General features: G+C 40.2%; 1 pseudogene; it reads left to right on the top strand.

The window, feature by feature from the left end:
* The first annotated feature begins 1,313 nt into the window (after window positions 1-1,313).
* The window catches only part of LOC143536578 (G-type lectin S-receptor-like serine/threonine-protein kinase LECRK2), a 38,234-nt pseudogene continuing 21,105 nt past the window's right edge, over window positions 1,314-18,442 (top strand).

Below are 18,442 nucleotides of genomic sequence, written 5' to 3'. Positions count from 1 at the left end.
GGACTTGACAAAAATTCTTGTTTATGAAACTTTGATTTGCTCCGGAATCAAATAGTACTTTAGCGTAAACGTCATCAATATGAAACGTACCCGTAATGATTTAACCCGTTTTTGACCCGTTTTAGCTTTATACGGGTCATAACATCTCAAATATCAATAACCCTTTATTTGTTAAACCCTACCCTACCCTACCCTACCCTACCCTACCCTCACCCGACGACGTACACCATCACCAACCTTTGCTGATTGGGTCTCCTCAATCCAGCACAAACGCCTGCCCCTGCTCCTCTGCTGATTAGTCACTTGAGACTGGTTACACAAAAGGTAATATCAATCTAGGGCTCGATCTATAATTTAATCCAATACCATTAATTTTACTTCGACCTTGAAATTGACTCCTAACATTTGTTTGATTTAACTATTGTTTTAGGGTTATGACAATTTATTTTATGATGATTTGGGGTTAGTTTGAGGGGTGTAGTATTTTATGATGATTTGGGGTTAATTTCAATGGTGAATCTGGTTCTGAAGAATGTAAATTCAAAGTCTGATTCAAGCGGTTCTGGAATCAATATGTATGATGCAAACACTATCAAAAGCCTCTCACAATATGCAAAGCCGCTCACAGATTTTCTCAAAAACATCGAGGAACAAGAAAAGGTTAATATCTTCTATTTATCCAATTTATTTACATATTGTAAAAAAAAAGTGGTTTTTATATAATTTACTTATGTCAATGTAGACGACAACCATTAAAGGTACTTGATGCATATCCTTTGTATTTAAAATTAAGCATTTAGGTAGTCTGCTTGTGACATGAAAGGTAACTTAACATAAAGTTTGCGTAGTTAAGTTTAAATGGGCTCCGGGTGGTTGTTGGTTGCACCCACAAACATATTTTGCTAAACGGGTCAGATTTGGTTTGACTCAGCAAGTTGGCGGGTTGTTTGTACTGTTTGAATTTTTGGCAGTTGGCACAGCAAGAAACTTGAAACAAAGTTTGCGGGCTGGCTAAATGGGACGGGTTTTGCAATTTTTCAATAAAGTTTTTAAAAAAGGCTTTACAAGTAAAATAATGGCAAAAAGTTAACAATTTTCAACTGAATGTGAAGGCTGTGGAGAATGTCAACTCGATTATCGGAACCCCCCCCCTCCCCCTTTTCTTTGATTGGAAACGCATGTCATTTGCACTTTTTAAAGTTCCTTTTATCATTTGTTAATTAAAGTGCAAGCTCAGTTTTTTTGTTTCGTTGATCATACTAATCTTTTTTATTTTACAAAATCCCATGGAACAAACTAAAATTGACAACTTCATGGCTCAAGAGCAAGAGCTTGATGGAACTGTAAATGAATGGGGCTGGTGCAAACAAAAGGTATTAAATTTTTATAATTCGATTTCATCAACTTATGAACAAGTCACACTCTTGCATAAAAGTTATCTTTTGTTGTGCTTGGTGCTAATGCCATATTAGCAGTGTCACTTGTGTGTAAATCTTTTGGTTGTATTTTCTTATATCAATCTTTGAACAGTGCACGATAGGTGTTTGATGAAATGCTCGATTTAAATCAGGTGTGGGTGTTGGGAATTATTTATTTTTTTGATTTATTGTGGTTTCCTTTGTCAATTTTGTGATTAGACATTAACTTCTTTAATGTCAGATGACTGAAGATTTGAATTTTGGCAAGGTTTATTCAAAGGCCGGTAAGTTGGGCATTCCACTTGCAACCTCTTTTGCAGCCCGGATTTCGTCATGGGTAGAAAGATTCAGAAAGTATAATAATAAGTGGATTGGGATGGTGTTAGAAAGGCGACTTTTTGAAGCTATTCAAAAGAGAACTCTCGAGTTGATAAGTAAATGGGAAACTGACTTCATACATGCTTTCCTTCTATGGTGGTCGGCATTATAAAAAGAATAAGTTTAAAAAATTAATATACCAAAAAATTGCCATGACCCATGTTCAAACCCAGGTCCTCTTGGTTACAAAGTAATGACTTAACCATTGGACCAAGTTGGTTTGTTGGCATTATATCAAAACAGTTTAAATAAATAACATGAGTTCAAGGTCATCATATTCACATAACCCTAGCAATCTAAATCATCATATCCGTTACATGTTTGTTAAAATTAAGTTAAGGGTTTTGGATTACGGCTAAAAACTATCAAAAACCATATAAAATTTACCTCTAAATGTTCTTGATTTTTGGTGAACCACAGTGGCCGGAATCACGAATTTTGACGGATTAATTGAGCGATATGGAGAGTGTTTTAGATGTAATTGATGTTTGGGACGAGTTTAGATGTAGGTTTGGGTCCATTTTATAGTGTCAATTGGGGCGTTTAACGTTTAATGCTCGTTAATAGATTTTCAAAGAAACGGCCGGCGATTATGGATTAATATACACGAATTAATTTGTTATAATGCGTTATGAACGATGTTTAAGGTTAGTTAGTGACAAAAGGTGTTATAAGTGATTAATTTGGTTAATATATGCACTTAAAGGATTTATATGGTCACCGGAAAAAAAGAACGGGTCACTGGAATCCTTTGCCGGGAAACCTGGTAAGGGGGAAGGGGAGGGCTGGGTTTTAAAACATTATATTTTAAAAACAAATATGCACTTCTGGCCCCTCATGTTTCAAGTTATATTAAAAACAAAATTAAAATATAAATTACCATTTGGACCTTGAACTTAGAAATGCATTTGTATTGAAATAAAAGTTTAAACGTAATAAGGAGTTATAAGCTTGGATATTTAACATATTATACCCGGATAGATTGCAAATTATTTAAACAAACTTTAAACTTCAGAGTTTCGTTAATTTAACAAAATATATTGAAAACGAAACAAACGATAACCGTAAATCCTCATAATTTCGTTTATTGAACCAAAGAAATAGAAAACGAACGAACGATAATCATAAATCATCGTGCACATTATATTAATGATGAACGAATAACAAAACTATATCAAAACGACAAAATGGGTCGGTTTAACGAACTCAAATACGTAAAGCAATGACGAATGTCACATAAATACATGAAAACTCATTCTTAGAGGAAAAACTTAAAAATTCTTAAAGAATTATTTTTAATTAAAAATAAAAAAATATTTTCAAAGTTTTGTTTTTGCCATTATTCTTATATTTTGTTACCCTTCACTCGAAAAAAAAACATTGTAATATACATACGTATTACTGTGCGACATTGTTGTTTTACACATATGTATTATTATGTATTTTTATGTTCAAAAGTGTTTAATTGCATATATTCAATATTTGTGTGTTATATAGGTGCAGTAGTGTTGTATTGTATGCAAAAAAAAAAATTTCGATGTGGCGCACGTGTGCGTAAAAATGTTGTATTACACATACGTACTAATATGTATCGATGTGCGTATTAGTCTTATATTGCATATATACAATAATGTGTGTCAAATATGTGCAATGGTGTTGTATTCTATGCAATACAACACTTTTTTATATATGCAACTATGTTAGGTACCCGTGTCTTACACGGGTTGAACAACTTAAAAGTAAATCACAAACTAAAAAGTAAATCATAAATATCTAAATATTTTTTTTTTGATACAACATTAGATAATACACTAAAAATATGGTAACAACTAAAGTAGAAGTATTATGAGAACATAACAGGTACAATCGGAATATAACGAACCTATCATCAGTGAAAGATATCTTTCAATTAGTCGAAAAATGTGCAGTAACAAAGAATTGATATGGTTTTGATTAACAATGATTCATATATCTATAAATGTTTTATATATATATAAGAACGATATAATTCGTATTAGAGAAGTTAAATCATGAAAAATGCCGAATTTATAAAAAGTTTAATAAACAAATCTAACTTTTTTTTAAATAAAATACGTTTGTAAAAGCATTTATAGAAATCAAAATGAATTAAAAAATATGAATATTTAATGTATAATTAGTAGGAGAGAGATGCGGGAAGAAAGAATAAGAATGCACCATAGAGTGACACATGGCAAGAAAAAACTTTTATTTATTATTGGTACTAGTTTTAGAGCCCGTGTCATACACGTGATGATCCAAATTACTCCCTTTGTCCCATTAAAACTATCCATATTTCCTTTTTTATTTGTCCCATTACAAATGTTCATTTTCAAAATTTATTAGCCAATTTTCAAGTTTACCCCTATACACACACAACTAACATTAATAAACAATATTGATGAACTCAATTTTCAAGGGCATTATTGACATTTGGTAAGCAAAAAAAGTAATCATTCAATATATCTTGAAATTTATGTTTTTCAAACCATGACGCTTTTAATAAGACGGAGGGAGTATAAAATTACAAGTAAAGCAAATAATCGCATAACGTATAAGAAAAAATGTATTACATCTATACTTGTATCTATAATATGTATACATAAATTAATATGCACGTGCAGAAACGTACCCAGAAACGCTCTTTCTATTGAAAATTTCATTATAAGTGTCATATATGTGTAATTGAAAGAATTTTAGTTATTAACCAATTTCGAGAATAAGATTTCTCATACAATAGTAGTTATAACCACTCAGCCTAAATACAGAATAATTGTTACCTTTATTGGTATATTTATCAATTTACCACTTATCAAAGGAAAGGAGAACATTAAATTGTATCGACGGGTGCTCTTCAAGAACTATGTTTTTCTGAGCTACACCATTAAAAAGATTTTGATAAGTTTCAGGGAGCTTCTTGACTTTGTCATAGACTCATAACATAAAAATAACATGTTAACTTATCCAATTTTGTGAATATTTTGCTTTATTTGAGCATAGTTATACATGACATGCTTTCCGTATAATGTTTTCATCATCATTGAAGGAAAAGTTAACGACTACACAAATATTTCAAATTTGATAAAAGTTGGAAGCATTAATAGGTCTGGGAGTGGCATGTCGAAAGTGTTCGCAATCTTTTCTTAAATTTTAATAGTCGAGGGAAAAATAGTCAATTTGCCAAATCTCGAACCTTTTGATTATTTCCAAAAATGCCCTTAAAATAATTTTGAAATCCGAATCATGTTTAAAATTCTAACTTTCATCCGTTTGACATTTTCAAATTCAACACTTTGAATCCGTAACAAATTTGATAATAAATCTATTTGCATTTTCAAACTTTTAATAATACTCAGATTTCCTATTTTTGACCTATAACAAATTTTGATCTAACTGTAGTTAACTTATACCAAACAGTACGTTTACCAACTTTTGACCCATAAAAATCAAATTTAAGTTCCACAAAAAACCCGAAACAATCCTTGATAAAAAAAATTAAGAAACTAAATATGATAAACTTTGTTATGTCAGACAGTGATTGGTATATAATAATAATAATAATAATAGATAAATTGATTGATTTGAAAAAAAAGGATCGACTTTTCAGCATATATTTACAATTTAATGATTAAAAAAATGACTTTGTAAAATGAAAGCATATTCGAGTTTTGTTTTCTTTATAATCTTCTACAATATAGGTAGTACAATATGTTAATGATAACATTTGAAATTATATTCTTTTCAATCTTTGACAAACATGATTTGTTGTTGATTTTTGGATTTCACCAAGTATTTTGAAATATATAGTAAAATAATATGTTAATATTTATTTTTATAAAAATGCATAGATATAATATAAATAGAGTATAAAAGGAAAGTGAATAATTATTGATCTATTATATATATTAGGGTAAATTAAGATATTAGTTTTGGAGGGAAAAGAATTGTGAGAATTAACCAAAAGATGACAAGTGTCCACAATTATTTTATTTTATTAGAATAAGTAGATATTGGTTTTTAATTATCCCAACGATTGTCTTTTGGTCACTGCTGGTCCAAACTAATGAATTGGCTACTAATGGTTCCAACTTTTAAAGTATTTGTTTTTAACGGTCCGCGACTAACAGAATCCTAACGTCGTTAGTTTTGGGTCGCCGGAAAAAAGGTTTTGGCCGGAAAACTCAATTTTTTTCCCGAAAACTCAACATTTTCGTCTCAAACATCTTGGTAACTGCGTATCGGATCTTTAAGAACTTTTTTCTAGTAAAAACGCCAATTATTGAGGTCGCCGGAAACCTTAGAACCATCGTCGAAATCGGTAGATGGTGCTCAAGTAGTAGTAGTTGGTTAGTGATGAGTCAATTGGCGGTGATTGCGGGGTTCAGGTGGTGTTTTCTGGCAAAAAATTTGAATTTTCCGGCAAAAAACGTTTTCCCAACGACCTGAAACTAACGACATTAGGATTCTGTTAGTCACGGACCATTAGGAACAAATACTTTAAAAGTTGGGACCATCAGTAGCCAATTCATTGGTTGGGACCAGCAGTGACCAAAAGGCGATAGTTGGGACCATTAAAAACCAATATACCTTTATTATATAGTATAGATACACACTATTACACATGCGCACCACACCGACGAGGTTACCGACAAGATTTTTTTTTTAAACAATAACAACATATAAAAATAATAGAAAAAAAAGAAACTACAATTTTTTTTTAAAGTTAAAAATAATTATTTAGGAATTTTTAACTTTTCTCTTTAAGAGAAGTTTTCATTTGATTCCACCTCGATATATATGTGTCTGTGTGTGTGTATAGGTAAGGATCATAAGAGAACCATTGGTAAATTGAGAACTTTGAGAACCATTTTGGACTACTAAAAAAAACCTCTAAAAAAATAATTAAAAAATTATAAAACAAAAAAAAAAATGAAAATTTTTAAAAAGTAAAAAAACCAAAATTCTTATATTTCATTCCGGTTTCACTAAAATGAAACCCAAATATTTTTTTCTTTTTAATTCGTATTATACCTATACACATATGTATAATTTCATTTAATCTCTAGTTACGTAATGTTCACATATGTACATTATCATTTACCTTAAATTATACATATGTGTATAGGAAAAAACATGTGTGTACATATTATACATATATGTATAATAAAAAAAACGATTTTTTTTAATTCGTATTATACCTATAAACATATGTATACTTTCATTTAATCTTTAGTTACGTAATGTACACATATGTACATTATCATTTACCTTAAATTATAAATATGTGTATAAGAAAAAAACATGTGTGTACATATATGTACATATTATACATATATGTATAATTTAGCTAAACCGACAAAAAAAATTTTTTACATTTTTTTTAAACCGGGATGATAAATAAGAACTTTGGTTTTTTTACTTTTTGTGTTTTTTTTTGTTTTATGATTTTTTTTATTTTTGGGTTTTTTTTGTCCAAAATGGTTCTCATAGTTCTCAATTCCCAAAAAGTTCTCACATGATCCTGATCATATATATATATATATATATATATATATATATATATATACGTATAAACAAAACCGAAAATTTAAAATGGGTCGGGTTTTCAGGTTTGAAAAGTAACGAATGTTACATGATTCACAACTTTTAGAAATTTCGTCCCGAAATTAAAATAAAAATAAAGTTTTAAAAGAAAACAACTAATACAAGGACAAATGGGAAATATAAAAAGGATACTTATATATAGGATGTACCAGCGGCGTATCCGCCATGCCCTTATCATACTGCATTTGTCTCGTCTTTCAAAATCATTCCAGGTTTCTAGTTATTGTATACAACGTATTTATTATGTCTTCCATGCAAGGACTTGGATAATTACGTGTCGACCCATAATTACCTTTATCGTCAGATGGTCCACATAATCCGTCCCATTGTGTGGGTTTTAAGATAGCGTAAATTCTTATAGGAAAACTTTGAAATCAAGAACAATGAACTATAAGGATTGAAAATAACAAATATATATAATTAAGTCCTTAAGGTCAAGGACAAGCGTAAACATTAGGTCCAAATAAAATTGTTGAAGTTTAAATGAAATAAACAATGTTATTGAAGCTTTAACAAAATAAGCGAGATTCTAGAGTAACCTAGAAAAATAAGAATAATTAATGAAAACGTTAAAGTCATGAACATCAACATAATTAAATGAAACATTGGATTCGAGAATATCAGGGTAAATAAATGTAACATTTAGCTAACAAAATATAAATACGTAAGTCGAATAAGCCTTGGGTTTGAGATAAATAGATAAACGAACTTTATTATCAAAATATCAAAATAGATTAAGTTTTTGTAGTCAGTGATGACTCATTAAACAAATATGGATAAGGGAAATATTAAGAATAACAAAATAAATAATTAAAGCTTCGAGATCAAAGTAACACATTGGTCTCAAATTAATAAAACATCGACATCAAGAACAGAAAATAATTGAAAACTTCGAGACCAAAGTAAAACATTGGTCTCAAATTGGTAAAACATCGAAAATAATTGAAAACTTCGAGATCAAAGTAAGTCAGTAGTCTAAATTTGATGAAAAACTGAGCGAAAACAATAACCAAGACAATTTGTGTAAAAATAATTATAAACTCAACATGTATATATGACTTCTATTAGGTAGCTATAAACATAGCCCCGGTTTCAAGTAAACCAATTCCTTCAGAGGTAACCGGTCATAGATAGCCAATGTAGAAATACGGTTTCTATTAGATAACTATGTACATAAACATGTTCATAGTCCCAATTTCCACTGAACGATTATGCTTATGGGAAATCGGTTTTAGACCGCGAGATTGAAATAACAAAGTAAACCGATTAAAAAATGCAACTATGAATGAAAATAGTTCACTAATTAACGAATAACCAAACTCAATATATACTTTGTAAACAACCTTCGAAAGAAATCGATACATAAAATTATTTCGATAATGCCCAAACAGAATAATATATATAACAATATACATATACATGAAGAAAAAAGAAAGAAAAACAAAAGGTAGCTTGTGATACTTGTCTTCTCAAAGATGGGTTATGGTATGAAAGTTGTTATAGGGGCGGGTGTCATGATTTCTTAATCGAAACTCATTGGCGTTGACAAAGGAGGGAAAAGAAATGATTGTTGATATTCATTTAAGTTTGTGAAAATCGATTGTAAAAACATGATGTTTTTATAACTTAAGGAAAATTGTAATAATAATAATTTGTGAAGAGGTATGTACCCGCCTCAACACCAATCAAGGCGGGTCAACCCGCAAGATAAAGACATTATGAAGGCACAAAGCCAAAACCCAGGCGCATGGCGCATACAAAACATGCTCAGGCATCATATGCTCGCGCATCACATATGCGCGCGGCGCATATCGCATGCTCTTGCACATCACATATGCTCGCGCGTCACATATGCGCGTGGCGCACCAGCGCGCGGCGCATATCACACGCTCGTGCATATCACACCTGCGCATGAAATATCTGCGCGTGAGAATAAAAAGAAGACTTCGCGCATCCTCAGGATGGGCGCATATCACACGTGCACATAATCAACCTCGTCCTTATCCAAATCAGGGTTAGGGCAACCTTGATTGTGCACGTCAGACAATCTTCTAGAAGGCATCTTTTTAAGGAGTAAGAATATGCTGATGTTGACAGCTGCCAAATGAAAGGTCGACAACTCAGCATGACACATGTGCTACCACATGATTACAACCAACGAGAAAGCGCCAGGTGTCCCAGAGGACACATGGCGCAGTGCGGTTGGAGGAGGCCAACGAGGCTGAGCCCAACCAGTGGAAACCCTAGCACTATAAATACAGCATCAACTCCACTTTGATGAGACATTCATTCACACTCAATCATTTGACAGTTACAAGCAGTGATATCACATTCAATCATATTGAATTATATTCACTCACAGTCAGTTACAGAGAAAACACACAGTCACACAAATCAAGAGTATTCAGCGATTCAGCAATACTCTTGAGATTCACTTACATACAACATTATTATCTTCTCCAAAAGATACTGATTCTCACGCCGGAGGGTTACCCCAAAGAGGACCCCTCTGTCCCTTTCTGAGGGGTAAGTAACGGCGCTGTTCATTTTGTAGGTGGAAGAACTCGGATCCAGAAGAACCATCGGTGAAATAGTTTAATCACACCCGAGGAAAGTAGATCTGCTACCAGTGAGTAGATCCACGTTTCTTCATTGGCGCCATCCATGGGAACAAACGGCAATCAGATCTCATCCAGATCTAAAAAATTCAATCACCATGGTTTCTGGAGTTCGTAACGTTGATCAAGCTCTGGAGGATATTGAACGTGAGGGTGTTAACGACGGACAGCAGGTTCTGAGGGTTCCGCGTGATTCTACGCGTACCACCAGCAACCGTCCCTTCGTCACAACCCCTCACGGCCAGACTGAAACTCCTCCAGACGATCGCACGTTACAAAATATGGCCGGCGCGAAGCTGAAGGGACCAATGGGTCCAGAAGATGAAGCAGACGATCCGAATGAATGGCTCATAAATGAGCAACGGCGTCTGATGGAAAAGTACACTGAAATGATCAAACAGAAGAAGCTAGCCGACCAAACACAAAGGCAAGCGATGGAGAAGCAGCCCACAAAAAGGCCGCGCGCAGCCGGAAGAAGGGCATTCTGTTCACACTGCACACACAGAGTTCAGTGATGAAGAGGTGCATAGCATGAGAAAGACAAGGGATACTCATGCAGGAGGCTCGCAGCTCCGCGCGCCTGTGAACATGGCGCCAGGAGCCAGAGCAGATCCGGATCTGCACATGCCATACAGCCCACCGGTCAGAGGGCAAGTGGACGTAACCACACCCTACAGACCAGCCATCCTGGTAAAACACTCAAAGTTTACTGCGCGCATCGCGCAGGCTCCCATCCAGCATAAGACCAAGATGCCAAGTGGTCTGGGGAAATATGATGGCACGACAGATCCAGATGACTTTTTGCAAGGTTTCTATAACACGGGAAACCTAGAGAGCTGGACGATGCCAACATGGTGTCATATGTTTGCCCGCTGCCTCACGGGCGCAGCGCGAGTATGGTTCGAGAGCTTGCCGACAGGGCAAATTGATGGGTTCGAGGAACTATTAGAAAAGTTCCAGGCCCACTTCGTACAGCAGCGCAGGCACACGCGCGATCCTGATGACATCATGCACTGCATCCGCAGGAATGATGAAACGATTGAAGATTACATCACTCGTTTCAATCAGGAGTCCCTGGCAATCGGGGGCATAACTGAGCAGCTCCTGCGCGTGGCCTTTATACAAGGCGCGCGCAGTGATCAGTTACGACGAGCTCTCGTAAGCAAAGATGGTATGCCCACCACGTGGGCCAAGTTAATGGAGGCATCGCGAGTTTTCGCGAGAAATGAGAAACAGATTGCCCAAGATAGGGCAAGAGAAAGAGCGCATCAGGCTGAATCACCGCGCAGCAAAGAGAAGAGGGCCAAACAGAACTCTGTATGGTCCAGGTTGCAGCCAACAAGTTTTTCTTCCGCGGAAAAACAAGCGCAACCAAGCTCACCCCAGCCCCAAAAGGATGCTCGTAAACACGGGGAGGGTGACAAGAGGGAGGGCGGCAGAGATCCTAGCAGACCTCTGCCAAGAATATGGACTCCTCTCACTAAAACACCTTCACAGGTGTTAAGTACTGAGAATGTCCAATTCAAGCCTCCCAAGCAACTACACTACAAGGGGCCGCAAAACAGTGGTAAATATTGTGAATTTCACAGGTCCCCGGGCCACAACACCGACGCATGCCATCATTTAAAGGATGCGATCGAGAAGGATGTAAAGTCTGGCAGGCTGGCTCACTTGGTGAAAAACCAAAGAATAGAAGATGAGCAACCGGAGGGAGCCTCTGCCAGCAAGAAGTACAAAAGAATCTGTGTGGCTGAGGGGGGACGACAAGGGCAGACGTCAAGAAAGAGAAGCGCGCAAATTCACGGAGATTGGCGCGAGCAGCAAGTCATCTTCCCAAGAATCAGGGGAGGCCCTTCAATAAGCAGTCCTCTCGTTATTACCACACACATTGCTCATTACGAAGTGTCAAAGGTCCTGGTGGACACTGGAAGCGAATCTGACATTATGTATGAGCAGTGTTTCAGAAAGTTAGACCCGGCAGACCAAGCTCGGCTCGAAATTGTTAACGCACCAATCTGTGGTGTCTCAAATGAAATCATACATCCCCTAGGCCAGATTCAATTTGAACTAACTATGGGGGATGATGAGCACAAGCGAGCCGAAGTTGTTAACTTCTTGGTCTTGCCCACCACGTCATGCCACAATATGATCCTGGGTAGGGGAACAATTGCCCAATTTAATGCTGTACCATCGCCAGCGCACGGCGCATTGGGGATCCCTACACCAACAGGCGTAGCATTTGTTTACCGCGATCATTTGTGCGCAGTGACAACCACGCCGCGGGAAGGGAGAATGAAACTTCCAACGGCGGACAATGCGCCAGAGAAGTGGATTTTAAACCCAAAATTCCCCGACCAAACGGTCACAATTGGCGCTACCATTTCAGACGACACGAGATTGAGAGTGAAAAGGTTGCTCACAAAATACATGTCGGTCTTCGCGTGGCAACACTCCGATATGACTGGGGTCCCGCGAGACTTGGCGCAACACTCTCTTAACACGTTCAAGTCGGTGGAGCCAATTGCTCAGAAGAAGAGAATCATGGGGGATGAAAAGGCGAAGGCCATGAATGAGCAAGTTGAGGACCTGTTGCGCGCAAACATTATCCGCCCGATCCGATACCAGACGTGGGTAGCCAATCCTGTGATGGTAAAGAAAAGCAACGGGTCATGGAGGATGTGTATTGACTTCAAGGACCTCAACAAAGCATGTCCGAAAGACTGTTACCCACTACCAAACATCGACGCAAAGGTGGACTCCGTGGCGCCATTCAAACTTGAAGAAACGTGGATCTACTCACTGGTAGCAGATCTACTTTCCTCGGGTGTGATTAAACTATTTCACCGATGGTTCTTCTGGATCCGAGTTCTTCCACCTACAAAATGAACAGCGCCGTTACTTACCCCTCAGAAAGGGACAGAGGGGTCCTCTTTGGGGTAACCCTCCGGCGTGAGAATCAGTATCTTTTGGAGAAGATAATAATGTTGTATGTAAGTGAATCTCAAGAGTATTGCTGAATCGCTGAATACTCTTGATTTGTGTGACTGTGTGTTTTCTCTGTAACTGACTGTGAGTGAATATAATTCAATATGATTGAATGTGATATCACTGCTTGTAACTGTCAAATGATTGAGTGTGAATGAATGTGTCATCAAAGTGGAGTTGATGCTGTATTTATAGTGCTAGGGTTTCCATTGGTTGGGCTCAGCCTCGTTGGCCTCCTCCAACCGCACTGCGCCATGTGTCCTCTGGGACACCTGGCGCTTTCTCGTTGGTTGTAATCATGTGGTAGCACATGTGTCATGCTGAGTTGTCGACCTTTCATTTGGCAGCTGTCAACATCAGCATATTCTTACTCCTTAAAAAGATGCCTTCTAGAAGATTGTCTGACGTGCACAATCAAGGTTGCCCTAACCCTGATTTGGATAAGGACGAGGTTGATTATGTGCACGTGTGATATGCGCCCATCCTGAGGATGCGCGAAGTCTTCTTTTTATTCTCACGCGCAGATATTTCATGCGCAGGTGTGATATGCACGAGCGTGTGATATGCGCCGCGCGCTGGTGCGCCACGCGCATATGTGACGCGCGAGCATATGTGATGTGCAAGAGCATGCGATATGCGCCGCGCGCATATGATGCCTGAGCATGTTTTGTATGCGCCATGCGCCTGGGTTTTGGCTTTGTGCCTTCATAATGTCTTTATCTTGCGGGTTGACCCGCCTTGATTGGTGTTGAGGCGGGTACATACCTCTTCAAGCCCCCCCAGTCTAATGTGTGTCTTATCTCGCGCGAGCGTGGTGAGATAGATATTAGACTCACTGAATTGTCCTTTTACAGGGGGTTTTGTCGTTTTCCTGGTTGTTTCCATCATCGCGCGAAGTTCTATCCACTTTGTTGAAAACCAAAGGTCCAAACACGTGGTTGGTTGGTGGTGACGTGCGCCGTAAACGTGTCAGAGGTTTCGTGTGCTCGAGGTGCTACAGTTGGCTTTCACGTCCCCTCACAGCTGTCCTGAACACGTGTTGCACTCGCATTGGTTAGTACCTGCGAGTGGGGGCGCGTCACTGTGCCGTGGCAGGTCGGTTACATCTTTCTGTCCCCTCACACAGCTGTTAGGGACACGTGTCGCGCCTTCCTTGGGTTGCCCCTGCGAGTGGGGGCGCGTGGAATCCGATCAGCTGCCACTTTTCTCTCTCCTGGTCCTATAAAAGCAGGCCCTTAGGAAATTTTTATCTTCATCTTCATTGTTTCTAAAATTCAAATTTCTGCTTTCAAATTCTGATTTGAGTGTTTACATCGATTGGAATCCTCGATTATCGGCTATTACAGTTGTATGTCTGATAGTTCATACTCGTCTAGCCCTTCAATCACCTCCGTTGCCTCTCGAAGACGCCGTGTGAAATCTGTGGTGATGTCGACATTGAAGCAAAAAGGAAAGGGGAAGAAGGTTGTTGAAACCACATCGGAGGAAGTAGGGAGGACCAAGGCCACCAAAAGGTGGAATGAAATCCCCTGCAAATTGAAGCAGGCCGATCTCGACAACCTCATCGCCTCTCAGGGGTTTCCCACCCTGTTTGGCTGCATGTTGCCTAGGTCCGGGCAAACGGCGGCGGACCCGCCTGCCGGCTATATATCCCTATATAGCCACTTTTTCACCCACTGCAACCTTCGTCTCCCGATGACAAGGTTTGTGGGTGCACTGTTGAAGTTCTATGGGATTCACATATCCCAAGTCCATCCGTTTGGACTCGTGCGCGTGACTCACTTTGAGTTCATGTGCAAATCCCAGCGCGAGGAACCCACTCCTCGGCGCTTTCAATATTTTTATAAGGCCAAGATCCAAGACAATTGGATCTCTTTTATTCCTCGCAGTCAGAAGGTGAAGTGCTCCACTGTTTCATTCAAGAGCCTTCATGACTGGTCTGAGAGGTTTTTTTACATTAAGGCCGGTGTGATCCCCATCCGTATGACCATGCGCTCTATCACTTCTGCGCCTGCGGATGAGGATGTCCTCAAGAACCCAACTGGCGCATGGGTTAAAAAGCTGACCGCCGAACCATCCCCCGCGAAGAAAATTTGCGAGGAGGCGCTGGTTGGGGTCGGCATGAGCAGGCTCTGGGCCGACAGCGCGCTTGAGCCCGTTATCCAAGTCGACGGGTTGTGTAAGTGTTTTTGTTTTTTTTTTTTTTTTTTTTTTTTTTTTTTTTTTTTTTGTTGCGCGAACATCGTTCTTTTGCTGATATCATTTAACTTGTCTTTGCGCAGTCACCAAGGATTACATCCTTGCCGCTTATGATGAACATGTGGAGGGCGGCTCCGTCGAACTTGGCGTTGGGGAGGTTGGTTTCCCGGATCGCTTCGATGACATGTTCATCCCAGTGGATCTGGATTTTGACTTTGACGGTGACGCGCCTGGTAAGCCTTCGCAATCCTGCTCATTCCTTTAGAATACCCAAGTTTATTAACAGTTCTGTCGCTTGTTTTTGTAGATGCGCTTGAAAACTACGAGCTAGAGCTCGCGGAAGAGGAGGAGGAGGAAGAGGAGGTGCCTCTACTAAAGCGCAAAGCTAAGGGGAAATCTGGCGCAGGGGCCAGTAAGAAACAGAAGAAAGAGGACACCCCTGTCGCTCATCCCCATGCTCAAACGAAGAGACCTAAGGAAACCACAAAGGTTTCTTTAAGTTCTCTGCCTGTGAGAGTGGGCAGACCTCCTGTCCACTTGAGGTATGGTGCCGTCGCCTCCTCCGTTCGCGCTGCTGAAGAGAGAAGCCGCGCCGCGCCTGCAACAGGTATACTTTGCTTATCTTCATCTGACTGAGTTATTATTAAACCGTTGGTTATTTGAATGATTGCAGAGCCGGCGACGGTAACAGATCAGCCGCAGGCGCCACAAGGTGCTACGGCTGCGCCGGGGACTCCATCGAAGTCCCCTGTTCTACCCTCTGAAAAGGGTAGAATGAATTTTATGGCGATGTTCGACGCGCGAACAGAGTTGCGCCAAGGTAAGTGTTGCACATTTGTCTTCTGAATTTTTCCTTTTGGACTTAGTCATAAACCATTCCTTGTTTATTTGTTCATAGGAGTTGTAGCTGGTACAACAGTTGCTGATGATACTCCTGGCGCAGCTGCCGGCGCCGCTGGTTCTGGTCCTGCTCCTGCTAGTGCTGAGTCTCCCCTTGTTGGGATAACCAAGGAGCAGGAAGCGGTGTTGCGCGCCGAACTGGCGGCGTCGAGACCTCCTTCGCCTCCTCCTGCACGTAGCCCTCCCCGCGAGGCTGGTTTGGAGGCTTCCAGGTCGCAGCAGAAGAGGCCTGTTGAAGGAGACGAGGAGGACGAGGGGGTTCAAGGTGAAGACTCCTTAGGAGATCGCGCCAGCCCTGGGATGCCGCAAGTGTTCGCAGCGCAGACCTCTGGTGGGGCTGGCGCTGACTTTCCTGCTTCATCCCCGCAGGTATGTATTGATTTGTTGGTCCGCTTCGCGTATCTCCCTATAAGTATGTTTTATGACTTAGAACTTTTCTTACATTTTTGCAGGAAGGTGACCACGTTTACCGCCCGAGATGGAATATTAATGAAGAAAGTTCCTTTCAATCCATGGGCGTATGCGAGGACTTCTGGGCTCATGCCGTGCCTCCTACTGAAAGGAGGTATCAAGAGGAGCGCACTCGCGCGGACTTGCTGAACGACCATGTTTTCGCTGGGTCGGCTTTTTTCGCTGCTTCCCAAGAGCTTCGTCGTGATTATATTAAAGTACGCGACGCTCTTGTGGAAGCCCAGCGAGAGGCTAAGGTGGCCGCCTGGAACCTGTCTGATGCTCGCGCGCGAGCTGAGAAACTCCAGGCGGAGCTCAGTGAAAACCGAGCAAGTGCCAACACCGCATACATCAAGCGCGGGCATGAGCTCCAGGCTGCGCGGGAGAAGCAGCAGTTGGCGGAGGCCGAAGTTGCCAAGTACGCGCGCAGAGTGCGTGTCTTGGAACAGCAGGCCGAGGCGCGTGACCAAGCTATCATTAAGAGTATTACTGAGAAATCATCGTTGGAGAGCGAGGTTGCGCGCCTGAAAAGGGATTTGGCGGCCGCGCAGGCCGATAGAGATGAGGCCTTGGCCACGGCGGCGTCCAGCCAGGAAGCACTTGGTGCTGCGCAGGCGGAGAAAGAAAAAATTTTGGCGGCAGCAGCGTCTGACAAGGAGGAACTAAAAAAGGCTAAGGAAACTGTTGAGTTATTAAACTCTCAGGTTCCTGCCCTCGAGACGTCTGTTGCTGGCCTCGCGCAGGATCGCCAATGGCTGGTGTCACAGGGCATGGCTCGCTGCGCTTTGGCGATGAAATATTCCGCCGAGTTTCAAGCCCTTGTGATGGACTGCAATGCCGCCGCGCGTTTGGTGGGCCGAGCTGAAGGGTTTACGGATGGGTATGAGTATGGCATGTTGAGGAAGAACCCATCCGAGTACCCTTACAAGTTCGATGCGGCCTGCGCGGACATGGCCGCGGTGGGGGAAAAGTATATGAATACTCCCATCCCCATCCTTATGCAGGTACCTTGATCTTAATGAGTTTTACTTTACTAACTTTTCTAAGTGTTTGTACTCATTACTTTTCTAATGATTTACAGATAGCTGCGCTTGCTGACCAGCCCGACCTCGGCGCACTAAAGAAGTTGCTTGATGATTGCGAGAGGGCTGGTGGCGATGATGGTGGCGCGGGGGATGTTGCCCCTGCCAGCGGCTCTGGCGCGGCGAAAGAATCTGCTCGTGACACCGTTGTGATCGAAGACTCCAATGAGGAGGAAGAACTTGACTATGGTCAGTTCGGAGATGAAGAGCAGACCGCGCCAGATGCTGCGCGAGATGATGAGGATGATGAAGCGGCTGACGTCGACGTGGAGACTTGAGAAGCCCTTCATCAAATGTTGTATATTTATCTTTTATACTTGTAGTTTGTAACTCATCATACTTGTAAATTTCGATCCAATGAAATGAAACTTGTTATCTCCTTTTCGTATCTTGCGCATTTCCATTCATCTCTTCATGTTTGGTTGTATAGATATAAGATATGCTTGAACGTTAAAATAAGAACAAGGTTGTAAGGAAATTATTCAGTTAACCTCTGTTCTATTTTGTTTGTGGCTCTCGCAGTATCTTGCTCATGCTGACATGCACGCTAATTTTTCGTTATTTCTTTTTCGCGCGTTGGTGTCACGCGGTATGGAAGTATGAGTTTAGCCATTACATGTCAGGTTGTGTTACTCAGATATCCACTATGGTTCCGCGCGCGGCCTCGACCTGAGACCTTAACATGATATGGCATGTACTTTGCCTTAGTTTTGTTTAAGGATTTTTATGATCAGGCTGCGCGGGGTGTAAGATGGATGTATGTGAGTGTTTTGAGCTAAGGCTCTTTGTT

This window comes from Bidens hawaiensis, unplaced genomic scaffold, assembly GCF_021521415.1.
Source record: "Bidens hawaiensis isolate Kalapana, Puna unplaced genomic scaffold, B.hawaiensis_p1.1 tig00010817_1, whole genome shotgun sequence".
Lineage (NCBI taxonomy): Eukaryota > Viridiplantae > Streptophyta > Magnoliopsida > Asterales > Asteraceae > Bidens > Bidens hawaiensis.
Note: the sequence above shows the minus strand (reverse complement) of the source record. Positions and strands in the feature narration are given on the sequence as shown.